Source organism: Cervus canadensis, chromosome 5 (assembly GCF_019320065.1).
Source record: "Cervus canadensis isolate Bull #8, Minnesota chromosome 5, ASM1932006v1, whole genome shotgun sequence".
In the NCBI taxonomy this organism is placed as follows: domain Eukaryota; kingdom Metazoa; phylum Chordata; class Mammalia; order Artiodactyla; family Cervidae; genus Cervus; species Cervus canadensis.
Genome location: NC_057390.1, coordinates 18,701,150 through 18,715,823, shown reverse-complemented (window position 1 = coordinate 18,715,823; position 14,674 = coordinate 18,701,150). Strand labels below are relative to the sequence as shown.

Genomic DNA, 14,674 nt, shown 5'->3' with positions numbered 1-14,674 from the left:
TTTAGGGTGGACTGGTTGGATCTCCTTGCAGTCCAAGGGACTCTCAAGAGTCTTCTCCAATACCACAGTTTAAAAGCATCAATTCTTCGACTCTCAGCCTTCTTTATGTTCCAACTCTCACATCCATACATGACTACTGGAAAAACCATAGCTTTAACTATATGGACTTTTGTTGGCAAAGTTAGTCTCTGCTTCTTAATACGCTGTCTAGGTTTGTTATAGCTTTTCTTCCAAGGAGCAAGCACCTTTAATTTCATGGCTACAGTCACCATCTGCAATGATTTTGGAGCCCAAGAAAATAAAGTCTCTCACTGTTTCCATTGTTTTCCCATCTATTTGCCATGAAGTGATGGGACTGGATGCCACAATCTTTGTTTTTTGAATATTGAGTTTTAAGCCACCTTCTCACTCTCTTCTTTCACCTTCATTAACAGGCTCTTTATTTCCTCTTTGCTTTCTGCCATAAGGGTGGTGTCATCTGCATATCTGAGGTTGTTGATATTTCTCCTGGTAATCTTGATTCCAGCTTGTGCTTCATCCAGCCTGGCATTTCTCATGATGTACTCTGCATATAAGTTAAATAAGCTGGGTGACAATATAAAGCTTTGATGTACTCCTTTCCCAATTTTGAACCAGTCTGTTGTTCCAATGCAACCCACTAACCTGCTTCAATAATATCTCTACCAAGTGAGTGGCTGGCAGGTGCTTTAATACCTCCAGAGACAGGAAACTCATTACTTTAGCAACAACAAAAATAGAGCATATCTTCTTGGACTGTTGAGACTTTGAGAAAACTTTTCCTTATGCCAATCTGAAACCTTTATCCACCATCCATCCATGTGTCCTTTATCACACTTAATCACGTGTGTGTACTCAGTCATGTCCATTCTTTGTGACCCTATGGACTATCGACTGCCAGGATCCTCTGTCTATGGAATTTTACAGGCAAGAATACTGGAGTGGGTTGCCATTTCCTCCTGCATGGATCTTCCTGACCCACCGATCAAACTCACATCTCCTGCATTGCAGGCAGTTTCTTTACTGCTGAGCCATCAGGGAAGCCCCATCACACTTAGTATGCATCCAAAATATGCCCATTATCACTCCGGGTACATTTGCCTCATCCATCTATTTGTATTTCTTTCCTTGGGACCACACAGAACAAATCTGGCCCCTTCAGGGAGTGGATAGTCCCCTCATTTCCTGAGGCTCTGCTTCTCCCCATGTGCCTGAAGCAGAATGGATCAAAGCAGCAAATGCCCTTCACTGCACACCAGTGCCGATGCAGTGGCAGGGGTGGTCAGGAAGTGAACATTCTTATCCAATAGTCCCTGATATTTTGGGGGGAGTATATCTGGAAGGGACTTAGGGGCAGCAAAACATGTTAGGAAGTCTCATAAGGACACCCACATGGCTATTTTTCTCCTCCTTCCCACCCCCTGCCCCCACCTTCAGCTCACAAGGCTGAGAGCGTAACCAACTGTTTAATTTCTTAAAGGCCATCAGCTTTCCAGCACACTTCAATTAGCACACTCAGATGAAGTGATATTCTCCTTTACATGATTCAGTGATGCCAGGCTATTGTGAAAGGCAAGTCTGTGCTCTTGTAGCTTCTGGGTTCATGATGAAAAGTGAGTTTAATTTGACTCAGCCATTAACCAGGTGTAGGACCTTGTGCAAGTCACATACCCTCCATGAACGGCAATTTCTTTTTGAGTGATATTAGCACTTTGGGTGGGATGATCTCCAAGTCCACAATATTTATGATCTATATGTTTAAGTATTCAGCTTCTTTAGCCTCATTACTCTATCGCCACCTACCGGCAAAACTATGCACTTTGCCCTTTTCCTTAAAAAAAACAAAAAGAAAAAACGTGCTGGTGACACTCAGTTATTGTCTAAGGCTTTCAGCACCCGTGGGTGTGAGGAAAGATTAGAACGTCAGGTGCTCTATTACTTTAGTAGGAGATGAACAATTTTCTGACATGAAGTAATGAAGCGATGGGACCGGATGCTATGATCTTAGTTTTTTGAATGTTGAGTTTTAAGTCAGCTTTTTCACTTTCCTCTTTCACCTGACATGAAGGATTTCCAAGTCTCTTACTCTGTCCTGGAGGCCTGTCCTCTATCTGTGTCACTTTAATTTGTTTGGGAAAAGTTTGAACCAAATCACTTTCACCTGAAGGCTGAAAAAAAATTTTTGAACCGCTCAGACTTGGTGCTTTGAGCTTGGTGGTGATGAGAAGTAGATTTGTGAGAACGTTTGTGTTCTGGTGCTGGTGTGTTCGAGGTCAAGGGCATGGTGTGGGGCAGACAGAAGACTATCCCAAGTCTACCAAAGACTAGCTGGGGGCCTGAGGGGCTTGCCCACCTTCCCTGACCCTCAGCTTTCTCCTGTGTGAACCTGAGGGCACAAGGACTTGTTCTGCCCCGCCTCACATGAAGATTGCTGTTGTTCAGTTGCTAGGTCATGTCTGACTGTTTGCGACCCCATGGATTGTAGCCCGCTAGGCTCCTCTGTTCATGAGATTTCCCGGGCAAGAACACTGGAGTGGGTTGCCATTTCCTCCTCCAGGGGATCTTCCTGACCCAGGGATTGAACCTGGGTCTTCTGCTTGACGGTTGGATTCTCCGCCACTGAGCCACCTGGGAAGCCTTCATATGAAGGCAAATATATACAAAATCACTCTGAAAAGGGTAAAAGGCACTTGTAAAGAAACAGCTAAATATTTTTGTGACAGTCCTGGCTCTGTCATCTTATAGATACAGTCAGTGTCTATGGGAGGTGTTGGTCTTGAACAGGCACTGACCAAGCCCCATGTGAGCATTACATCAGAATAACCCTGCGGGTCAGGGACAGCCATGAGCCCACTTTACAGGTGAGAAAACTGACACGTGGGGAATGGCAGAGCAGAGTGTTAAACCCGGGCAGGTAGGCTCTACCTGTGAGATCCACTACCTCTTTATGACGAGAGGCATCATTGTTGCTTCCGAATCTCAGAGTTCTGGGGTTGGGGGGTGCACCACAGAGAAGCCAGGCCTGGAATGTCCCATGACGAACGAGGGCCCAGAACATCCCTGGTTTAAAATCCATGGCGACCTTTGCACTGGTTACGGCTCCTACTGTTCCCTGGACATCTGGAGTTTGCCAGCCTGGGATCCAACGGGAGTCACGACAATGGCCCTTAGGGCTCTCAGGTTTTAGGGGACAGACCCACAGGTGGCCCCTCAGCCCCCGACTTCTCCCCAGGGACTTCCACTGCAGTTTTTAGCAGGAGGCGTCAGTCTGGGGGCAGCAGCCTCTGGAGCCCGGGGACTCTGCACACCTCCCTCCCAGGGCCTGGCCTCGTGCCTGCAGCTCCACTTTTGAGGGTGACTGGAGAAGGCTGGGGACAGTCAAAGGTCCTGGGCATGGGCATCAGGCCAGCAAAACATCCGCAGCCCTGCTTTTACAGATGGGTTCCCCTCCAAAGCTCTGCGTGGGACATTTGTTTGGGAGCTGGCAACCTCTTCTCAGGGAAACGACATCAACTCTGCGGTTAGGTTTCCAGGCCAGTGAAGCTTATCAGAGCTCAGGGTACCGTGAAGCTACCTCTGATGGCTCCAAGGAAAAGTCCCTGAGTTCTAGCCCCAACCTTCCTGAGCGCTCCACCCCTCCCTCCGCTGGGGGCACAGCAGGAGCAGCCAGGCCAGCCAGGGTGGGCTCAGAGGGTCCTGGTCGGGGGTAAGGGTATGCCTCTGGGGGCGGGGGGAGGCGGTGACATCACTGATGAGCCTGGAGGTGGGGAGTATGGGACCCGCCAAGGCAGGAGTTCCAGCCCCGGAATATTAGAATCTGAAAACATTTGAGTCATCTTTTAGTTCTAACACATGGCACAGTGTCTCAGTACATTTTTTTTTTTTAATTAACAGTTCCCCTGCCATGGAGGTGGTGGCTTAAACTGGGGACATGTCAAGTTATATTTGTGGGCAGAGGCATAGTAAGAGGAGAAAGCAGGACTCATTCAGGGTCCTACATTCAGAGTCCTGTGCAGGAGAGGACGAAATATTGAGGCTGATGGCCATATTAGGTCTGTACATAGCTGCCTGTGTCTGTTAATACATTGCCCTCAACACGGATGGGGTATTTAGTGGGGCTCAGGAGATTCCATCCCATGTGATATAATTTTATCTGTGACTGGAGAGGAGACAGGTGGCGTATTAATCAATTTGGTGGATGACAGAGAAGGAAGGCTAGTTGATGATGGAAGCCTAGTTAATACATTCAGTGACAGAATTAAGATTCAGGAAGACCGCAGCCCACTAAACTAAGGGAGGGTTTAATAGCGTTAAGTGTGATATTCTAAGCGGGGTGCAAAAACTCAGCTGCACCAGGACAGCGTTGGGGTGACCTGCTTCTCTAGAAATACGTGAGAAAAAGCCCTGGGAACCTGAGCAATTGCCAGTTCAGTAGGAGATGAGCTGATGAGGAGACAAAGCCTCCCCCACATGGAACTTGGGATGTTTTCAAGGAACCAGAGTATTTAGGGCAAGAGAGGCAGTTCCCTGGCTCACCCTCCAGGCAGCGTGTCCTGCTCTGAGTCACCACCAACAGACTGAGGTTCAGCCGGAGGGTGTGCTGCCGAGTCACGTAAGGACCTATTGGAGGTTTGAGAGAAATTTGTCCCAGAAAAGATGAGATGCAAAGGAGGACATGAAGGCTACTCTCATATACTTGAAAGACTCTCAAATTTATTCTCTTAACAAATACCGAAGATCCCCTTAGAGCCTTTGTGTTGGTTACGTCTATTATTGCTTTTTCTCGTATTAGAAATTAAAACTGTGTATCCTCTCATTTAAAACAGACTGACTATCCATTTATTTCACTATTCATTCACTTAAAAATAACAGTAAACCTATTTATTTTAACATTTTATAATGGAAATAACTGCTTCCTAAAACAAAAGAATTCAATGAGAAGAGTGGCAGATTTCTCCAGTGCCTGATATAGTAGAAGACAGCTAAAATCTGATGTCAGTTCCTTCAGTTCCTCTGTGGTGATATGTCATTTTTGTTGAAGAGTTTGAGGAAAATCTGGCCTCAGTTATAGAGGGAGAGAAGGCAGGGCCTCATAGAAGCCCTGAAAGCAAAGTTCTTGGGCCACATTATGAGAAGTAGTAGCTTAGACACGTTAGGAGCAACCAGGCTTAATAAGCTCTAGATAGTGCGTCCAACAATGGGCCTGGGAAGCTCTGGGCCCCTCACGTACAGTTATCCTACACAGGGCAAAGGCTTCCCTGGTGGCTCAGTGGTAAAGAATTTGCCTGCCAGTGTGGGAGACATGGGTTTGATTCTTGGATTGGGAAGATCCCCTGGAGAAGGAAATGGGAACTCACTCCAGTATTCTTGCCTGGGAAATCACACGGACAGACAAGACTGGTGGGATATAGTCCATGGGGTCGAAAAGAGTCAGACACGATTGAGTGACTAAACAACAAAAAAACACAGGGCTAGGCCTCTGTCTGCCACGTCACAAGGGATTCACTTGTTTGGTGGGAAATCAGATCAGATCCACATCATTTTATTTTTTCAATGTGGCATTGAGTAAATATTTTAATGGGCTGTGATTACAGGACAGAAGTCACGAAAGTACATAGAAGGTTAAAAATAAGACTTCTGAACTAATCTGAAACACCAACACATAAAAGACTGAAAATGGGTAGGATGAGAAAACTGGAGCGAGTTACAGTCCCTGATCTAGCTACCTTGCAGTTCAAAAGAGTCATTGCTGAGCTGTTCGTTGCAAACATACGGACCAGACACGCTTTATACAGTTCTTCCCAGTTCTATGATCTGATGATTTTCTAGCTGAGAAGTTGGCTGACTATCTGATATGCATGATTTTATCAGAATTGAGAGTCAGGTGAAGATCCCATGTGCCAGTGGCTCCCCTATCTGCAGGAGCTAGCTCCGGGCTTTGAGATTTGTGCAGGCCTGAGCACCAGAACCTCTTGATGAAAGTGAAAGAGGAGAGTGAAAAAGTTGGCTTAAAGCTCAACATTCAGAAAACTAAGATCATGGCATCTGGTCCCATCACTTCATGGCAAATAGAGGGGGAAACAGTGGAAACAGTGACAGATTTTATCCTTTTGGGCTCCAAAATCAGTGCAGATGGTGACTGCAGCCATGAAATTAAAAGACACTTGCTCCTTGAAAGAAAAACTATGACCCACCTAGAAAGCATATTAAAAAGCAGAGACATTACTTTGCCAACAAATGTCCGTCTAGTCAAAGCTATGGTTTTTCCAGTAGTCATGTATGGTTGTGAAAGTTGGACTATAAAGAAAGCTGAGTACTGAAGAATTAATGCTTTTGAACTATGGTGTTGGAGAAGACTCTTGAGAGTCCCTTGGACTGCAAGGAGATCCAACCAGTCCATCCTAAAGGAAATCAGTCCAAATATTCATTCGAAAGACTGATGTTGAAGCTGAAACTCCAATACTTTGGCCACCTAATGCGAAGAACTGACTCATTGGAAAAGATCCTGATAGTGGGAAAGATTGAAGGTGGGAGGAGAAGGGGATGACAGAGGATGAGATGGTTGAATGGCATCACTGACTCAATGGACATGAGTTTGAGTAAATTCTGGGAGTTGGTGAAGGACAGGGAGGCCTGGCATGCTGCAGTCCATGGGGTTGCAAAGAGTCGGACTGAACTGAACTGAACTAAGTACTTTGGGCAAGCAGAAGCCACAAGGCAGGGTGCTCTGGCCCACGGGAGGGTGTGAGTGCTCAGAGCAAAGTTGCAGAGGTGATAGTGGAGTGGGAAGAGCAGCCGAAAAGAGTAGGATTTGAGGGATAAAGGAGCTGGGACCATCAGTGTGGTCAGTGGGATGGAGTCTTAGTTACTAGGAGCACAAAGAGAACGGTTGAGAAAGGGAGGCTCAGGGCTGGAGACCCAGGCAGTAAGGCTATAAAAGGTTATGAAAAGGGAATGGGATCAAATGCTAAAAAGCAGTCTTGGGTTGCTGGGCAGGAAGAAACAGGAGCCAGAAGTCGAATAAGTGCCTCGTTGCCATCACCCCCCCAAGCCGTCTGACTCTCATGGTGTGTCTGGGCATTTGCACTTTGTCCCAGAGGCAGGTCCTGGGATGGCAGGATGGGGCCTAGGCTGCCCAAATGAGGGAACTCTCCAGCAGTCCCAAACCCCTGGGAGCCCCAGGGCATCCTGACTGGTAGAGATATACCTCTGACACTGAGAAGGGACACTGAGATCGGACAGAGCAAAGAGATGGTTATTAGAGGTTAAAAGCTGGGCATGACCGAGCTGCAGGGGCCAGCACTGTGCAGGGGACGGTGTTTGTAGGTGCAGCAGAGCAAGGGTGGGAAGCAGCCCGCAGCCTTGCCAGGTTTCTGGCTTCAGAGACTCCTGCCTTTGGATACCCCAGGGGGTGGGATTAAACAGGATCAGCTGATTAACATGCAATCAGCAATCTGTTTTCTTCTCTTTTTTTTGCCCCCTGATGAAAGTGCCCCTCATTCAGATTTTCCCTGGAAGTCAGCCTTCCTCTCTGTGGTTGGCTGTACTTTGGGGTTGCAGAGAAGGCCAACAGCACAAAAGGAAGCCGTGCCCCATGTTTGACTGCCTGAATGACTAGTCCCCCGGGCCTGTTAAGGTCTAAAGTGGCCTTGGAGTCCTTGGCCTGCCCAGAGATCTAATTCTTAAGCCTTTTGTCCTGAACCTCAGCATGTACGTTGGCAAACAGGCAATTGGGAAGGCATAGAAGCTCTCAGTCTGTCCAGTGGACTCCTTGGAGCCCCTGCTCCCATCTGGCATCAAAGCAAAACAAAGTCTGCAATCTCAAAGAATCTTTTAACATGTGGAGGACAGGTACCTCTAGCAAGAGAAAGGCCTGGACTCTTCTCCTTCCTTGTGTTCTGAGGCTGTAAAGCCAACTGTCTGTTAAGTCTGTCAGCTCATGGCCCAGGCCCCAGGCAGAGTTTGTGGAAAGCATCTAACCAGGCTAGATTCTCCTTTCTCATCTCTGCAGGCCTCAACAGCCTCTCAGAGAAAAGAACTTGTTTCATGTATCTGCATCCCCATTTCCTGGGCCAAACTGTTAGGGGAAGCACGTTGATTGAAACTGCCCATCCCAGCCAGGCACCATAGTAACCGTTTGCATGAGTTGTTTTATGACAGGAGATCCTGATAAGGAATGTGGAACTAATAAGCCATCACCAACCGGAAGAGTTCGGGAAAGGTCAAAAGGAGACACCGTGTGTCGTTCCACTTCCCAGAATCCCTCTAGCTAGCATCCATCTTGGTTGAGCGATGCGTGCGCCACCAGGAAAGACTCTGAATTAGGATGATTGGCCAAAGACAACCTGGAAACTAATCCCATCACCATAAAACCTAAGACTTCGAGCCACGCAGCAGAGCAGTTCTCCTGGGTTCCCTTACCCACTGCTCTCCACCCGGGTGCCCTTCCCAATAAAATCTATGCTTTGTCAGCACATGTGTCTCCTCGGACAATTCATTTCTGAGTGTTAGACAAGAGCCCAGTTTCGGGCCCTGGAAGGGGCCCCCCTTCCTGCAACAAAACCTTGAAGGGATGCACACAGAAGTGAAAAAAAGGGAGCCAGGGAGTGTCATGATTCATAGGAGAATTGCTGGAGGAGAAAGGATGATTTCTGTTCCCTGTGTCACAGAAGTACTCGAGCAAAATTGGCTCTGACCTTTCCTGGGAAATGATAAAGGCTTCTTTGACTCAAGTTCCTCAAGGATAAACCCCAGAGAGTATCCCTTTTCAAGTTTATAAGAGCCTAGTCACTGAATCCTTAGGAATTTCTATTACAATCTCCAAAAAATTGCCTCAAGGGAGTGGCGCTTTGCTTATTTAATGGCTTCCTTACAAGTTGGGCCCTTGAGCAGTATCTTTTGTTGACATATCTGGTTTAATGATTTCTGTTCAAATCTGAGTCAAATGACAAGGATTTGGAAAGACAACCTCCATGTAAACAAGCTTAACTTCCTCCAGTAGCTAGAAAGGTGAGCTCAGGTTCTCACCTGGATTAGCTTGGGGGCTATTTTGGCTGTTAATATAGGTAGTGGCCTGCAATGCAGGAGACCCGGGTTTGATCCCTGGCTTGGGAAGATCCCTGAGAGAAGGAAATGGCAACCCACTCCAGTATTTTTGCCTGGAGAATTCCAGGGACAGAAGAGCCTGATGGGCTACAGTTCACAGAATCGAAAAGAGTCGGACATGACTGAGTGAAAAGGTTTTTTGATTTGTAGGTGGTGGTGGACCAGAGATCTGTAATGACATTTGACTGGCCAGAGCATGAATTTTAATTTAACTCTTCTCATTCTTTCCATGATCCATCCTAGCAAGATATTACCAAGGTCAGAACCAAAGTAAAGCTTTGTCCTTGGGTGGCCTGAACCTGCTCTGGAGGGGTCATTGAAATGAGGGGAAGAAAAGGATTTAACTGAAAACGCTGACTGAAAATTCCAGGTAACAGTAGCCCTTGCACTCCACAACTGTCAAAGCATCTTTTCCTAAAGTGCCATATTTCTTTATACTTCATTATTCTTATAATAATTCAGCTGTGCCTCTCCTGAGGGGGTTACAGTAATTCCTCAATAGAAATGTCATTTAACATTTAGCAGTTTGCTTAAACTGCATTAACATGGTATTGATGCAAATAGCATTAGCTTTCAGTCATTTTTAAGGGTACACAATGGGTTATCCTTAATTACTCTGTGGGAGAATTGAATACATTTCAGCATTCATTATTCACCAGGCAATTTTTCTGAAGCAAGGTTTTTAAAAGGGCAGAGGGAGAAGGGAGATTCTGTGAGGAGAGCTGCAGTCTGTTTTGGGGGGAAAGGGACGACATAAAAACTGGCTGAGGGAAAGAACCAAGTTTCATGGAAGGGGAGAGATAAGAGGTCATGGGAAAACATCAGTTTTTCTTAGAATCAAGTTTATCCACCATAACTTTTCATTCCTTTTGTCTTTGTTCCAATTGTTGTTGTTAATTGTTCAGTTGCTAAGTTGTGTCTGACACTTTGTGACCCCCTCAAAGTCACTTTGTGACTTTGTGAAGACTGCAGCACGCCAGTCTTCCCTGTCCTTCACTATCTTCCAGAGTTTGCTCAAACTCACATCCATTGAGTTGGTGATGCCATCCAACCATCTCATCCTCTGTCGCCCCCTTCTCCTCTTACCCTCTGTCTTTCACAGCATCAGGGTCTTTTCCAATGAGTCAGTTCTTCGCATCAGGTGGCCAAAGTATTGGAGTTTCAGCTTCAGCATCAGTCCTTCCAATGAATATTCAGGACTGATTTTCCTTTAGGATTGACTGGTTTGATCTCCTTGCTGTCCAAAGGACTCTTAACAGTCTTCTCCAGCACCACAGTTTAAAGGTGTCAATTCTTCAGCACTCAGCCTTCTTAATGGCCCAATGCTCACATCCATACATGGCTACTGCTGCTGCTAAGTCACTTAAGTCGTGTCTGACTCTGTGTAACCCCATAGACGGCAGCCCACCAGGCTCCCCCGTCCCTGGGATTCTCCAGGCAAGAACACTGGAGTGGGTTGCCATTTCCTTCTCCAGTGCATGAAAGTGAAAAGTAAAAGGGAAGTCGCTCAGGCATGTCCAACTCTTAGCGACCCCATGGACTGCAGCCCACCAGGCTCCTCCATCTATGGGATTTTCCAGGCAAGAGTACTGGAGTGGGGTGCCATTGCCTTTTCCACATGGCTACTAGAAAAACCATAGCTTGGGCTATATGGACCTTGGGCTATATGGCAAAGTGATGTCTCTGCTTTCTTGTTCCAATTATTTGGACACAAACTCAAAATAGTTCTGTTTTCTAATTATAAAGTGAACACGTGCTCACTACCACCATATCCACTATGGATAGTAAAGAATCATCTGCAATCCCTCTATCCAGCAGTGGCTGGTTTACAATTTTGGTATACAGTGTTCTATTCCTTTTTCTATGCACATATTCTCATGTGCAAAACATAATTATAACACATGAGATTGGTAGCCATCCTATTTTGTAGCCTGCTTCTTTGACTTAACAACCTGTCACATTCCAATCTTCTCTTGTCAGTAAGTGTGCATATTTTAATAGCTGCGTAGTGACTTTTTAACCATTCTGACAATCGACAATTAAATTGTCTCCACTTATTTTCCTATCATGAACAACATCTATGTCCAGGCTTCTTTTGACTTTGACTGATAATTATCTTAGGATATATTCCTGTAAGTGCAAATGCTGGGTCATTTCTCTACACTGTTGCCCAAACCGTGTTTTATCAATTTCCCATGTGACTTGGTGAAAACTGACACCTTACTGTTTACTTTGAGTGTATTTGATTCCTGGTGAACATCTGTTATATTTATTGGCTATTTGTAGTTCTTCTTTCATGGCCTGCCTGGTCATAACCTTCACCTATTTTTCTTTTGGAATGTTTGTCTTACTGTTTTATAAGACTGGATTTTAAGAAAAATCTTCTCCTGATACCTTAAGGAAGATAAACATTCAGAGATGAGATACATGTAGGTGAGAAGGGAAATTGCACGTGGAAGGGTCGGGCTTTTTATACATACTTGTTCCTTCCTTTCCCAGGTTTCACCACTTCTTCCTTAGGGGACAGTGGTCAGGGGGTGGCTTGGAGTAGAAAGGTGTGTCACCAGCCCTTCCACCAGGTGGCGCTCTGCTCCCCTCTGGTGTTTACCCTTCAGTGTGGCCACATCTGATGCTGTGTAATTAGATTGGCTGAGGCATCCCGGGCGCTTCTTGAGATAAACCTGACCAGAAAACAATGCTGGGCGAAGCCACACTCCACCTTCCAAACTGTAGTAGATTCAGTGGACCCTGCTGCTGGACCTAAGGCATCGTCCATTGTTTCCAGAGCCCTTTCCTCAGCATAATGCTGAACCTTGTTCTCCAGCCTGCCCCCTCTGGTCCTGGGAAGCAGCAGTCTGCCTGGCTCCACTAGGTGCGACATTCCCACCCCACTGGCCTCTCCCATGAACAGTCTCGCCTCCGCTCTGAGTCACTGTCACTCTAGGTCTTGGCTCCCCCAAGAAGCCCCAGGCTTCTCTTGTTCTGTACTCTTCTCTGTCTTGTTAGGTTTGCACAACTGCAGGTCAGTTAAGAGGCTGAGATGTGACCTTGGTGTCCAGCCCCATCTTCCTGGGAGTCCTGCCACATGCATCAGCTTCTCTTCATGAGCTGAGAGAGCCCCTTTCTTTTCTTCCTGCAAAGTTTCGACTCTCCTGGATTCCCTCCCATGCCTGTGTCTGGTCTGAAAGGCAGCTCTTGTCAACAGAGAGCAAAGATGACTCTGAGACCCCCAAAAGCGGGCGGCTCCTGTTCTGCCTCACACTTCTTAGGTGTGTTGCTGCAGGGGTCTTGGGGGATCTTGGTAGGATATGTTCACTGACATAGCCCAAGACCCTGGAATGGCGCCTGACACACAGTGGGCACTCAAGGAATGCTTTTGAATGAATACATGAATTAGGTTTTGTTTCAGCGCCCCATCTACAGTCACTTCTAGAATCTTTTGACTACAGTCACATATATGAAGGGAAAAAAAAATCACTTAAATCATCAGTAGCGCCTTACTTGTCCATCAGCAGGAGAGTTGCTCTCATAATTTAATAGAATATTTTCAGCTATTTGAAGAAATAAGCCATCTATATGTTAAATATTATTTAGTACACTTGGGCTAAAATATCATAGTGAATATCTACAGCCAAGCATTAGGATAGACATTCATGAGAGTAGATTGGTGGTTATCTAGGGCCAGTGGGGGAGGCCTTTAGGGGGACGTGGTGATTGACTGTCAGTGAGTGTGGGGTTTCTTTTTGAGGTGATGAAAATGTTTTAGAACTGACTGTGGTGATGGTCGCACTATTTTGAGTACACTGAAAATCATTGAACTGAATATTTTAAATGAGTGAATTGTACGGTAGACAAAAAGTATCTCAAGAAGGCTGTTATTTAAAAAAAAAAAAGACATAGGCATTCAAACATGAATCTTCACTCTTCTTCATTCCTACAGAAAATCCTTTGAGTAAACCATTCATGTTTTGAAAAGTCCTCTCTTCCTGTCTCCCTCCCCAGTTTGGCTCCTCTCATAGCAATTAGGGCGCAGGCTACACAGAGCGCTTGGCCTGGATATTTGTCTAGGAGTCTGTGGGGCAGCACGGACGTGGGTGCTGGACCGGGATGAAGAGCAAACGCTGACGGGCTGCAAGGCCGCTGCCCAAAGCTTGTGTCCCCAGGCCAGGAATAAGGAGGCTTTGCCAGGCTGGGAGCCACTGCTTCAAGTTGCTTGAGGTTTTCCACAAGCACAGGCCCAACTTGTAACAGGATTTCCAAGCTCCCAGTGTAGCAAAGTAAATAGGCCCCAGGCTTAATTAAATGTGTTATGTAAAAATTGCCATCCTCTAAGGAGACACCAGGAGCAAGCAACTCACTCAGCTACTCACAAGTCTTTAAAAGAATCAAGAGGATGGGGTAGTGTGTTAATATAGTTCAGAAATGATTTTTGTGGTATTTTTATTTGGGGACTTTAGGTTATAGCTTCTTCCGTGAGCCATGCATCGGATGGAATAATAATAATTCCTATTTTATAGAACTGTTGGGAAGATTAAAATAATGCGTGCAGGGTGCCTGGCACAGGCAGAGAATGGGCTGTGCATTCTGTGACTGTTTATGACTAATCAGAGCGGGAGTTGGCTGTGTCTAGACCCTCTGATCTTGTCACCCTGTCCGTGTCCAGGCAGGCCAGGCCTCAGCCTCTGCGCCACACGGTGAGGGCCGTGGGTGTCTGTTCACGGTGGAGATGGCTCCTGTCGCCGGGGCCGGGGGCAGCGTCACGGGAGAGCGGGCTGCTGGTCTTGGAGCCCGGCTCTGCGGCTTCCCTTCGGGGTGACTGGGGGCCAGTTTCTTCCTCAATACGGTGAATTAATCAAATTAGAAGCACTGTATCTGCTTTATAGGGTTGTCTTGAGGATTTAATAGGCTAATATTTGTCAGGGGCTTAGAAGTGTGTCTAGCACACGGAACGTGTTTGGACTTGTTGACTAGAGAGCTGGGCTCTGACAGGGAAGAGGGAAGGGCCATGCTATGTGGCAGCGATGTTTGGAAGCTGGAGGTGAGGCTGAAAAGACCCAGTCCTGGGCACTTCCTCCTAGAAGCAAAAAGTGATACCAGGTGGGAGATATTTAGAAGTATCCTAGACACAGCGACACCCGCTCTGTGGAATTTCCTACCCTCTTGCCAGAGGACCTTTAGAAATGAGATAGATGCTCATTGCCCAGGGTGCCTAACATCGAAGACTGTGTAAGCTGTTGTTTGGATTATCCAATGGGCTCCTAAGGTTGTGTTCGATGTAATACCAAGATTAATTCCATAAACTGGACTTTGGTAAAACCTAAAACACGATTTAAGACATGGATACAAGTGGTAAGACAAAAAGCAGTCAGAAAAGAAATAAAAACTTGAGCTGACTTTTCTTAAAGGGATTCTTTTTTGTTGTTGCTTGCTTCTGATATTTGAAGACTTCCAGGAGTATTCAGTTTGTCCCTTAGAACCCAACAGTGTTTACACAGGAGTCTATTAGCCCTCCAGCTGAGCTTTTGGAGAAATGGAGATTTTGCAATGGGAA

The 14,674-nt window shown here is 46.2% G+C and overlaps 1 protein-coding gene across 2 annotated transcripts in view; it reads right to left on the bottom strand.

Annotated features, from left to right (window-relative positions):
• Positions 1–14,674, bottom strand: part of VIT (vitrin) — a 118,293-nt gene that overhangs the window by 34,799 nt on the left and 68,820 nt on the right. The gene's annotated exons all lie outside the window — the stretch shown is intronic.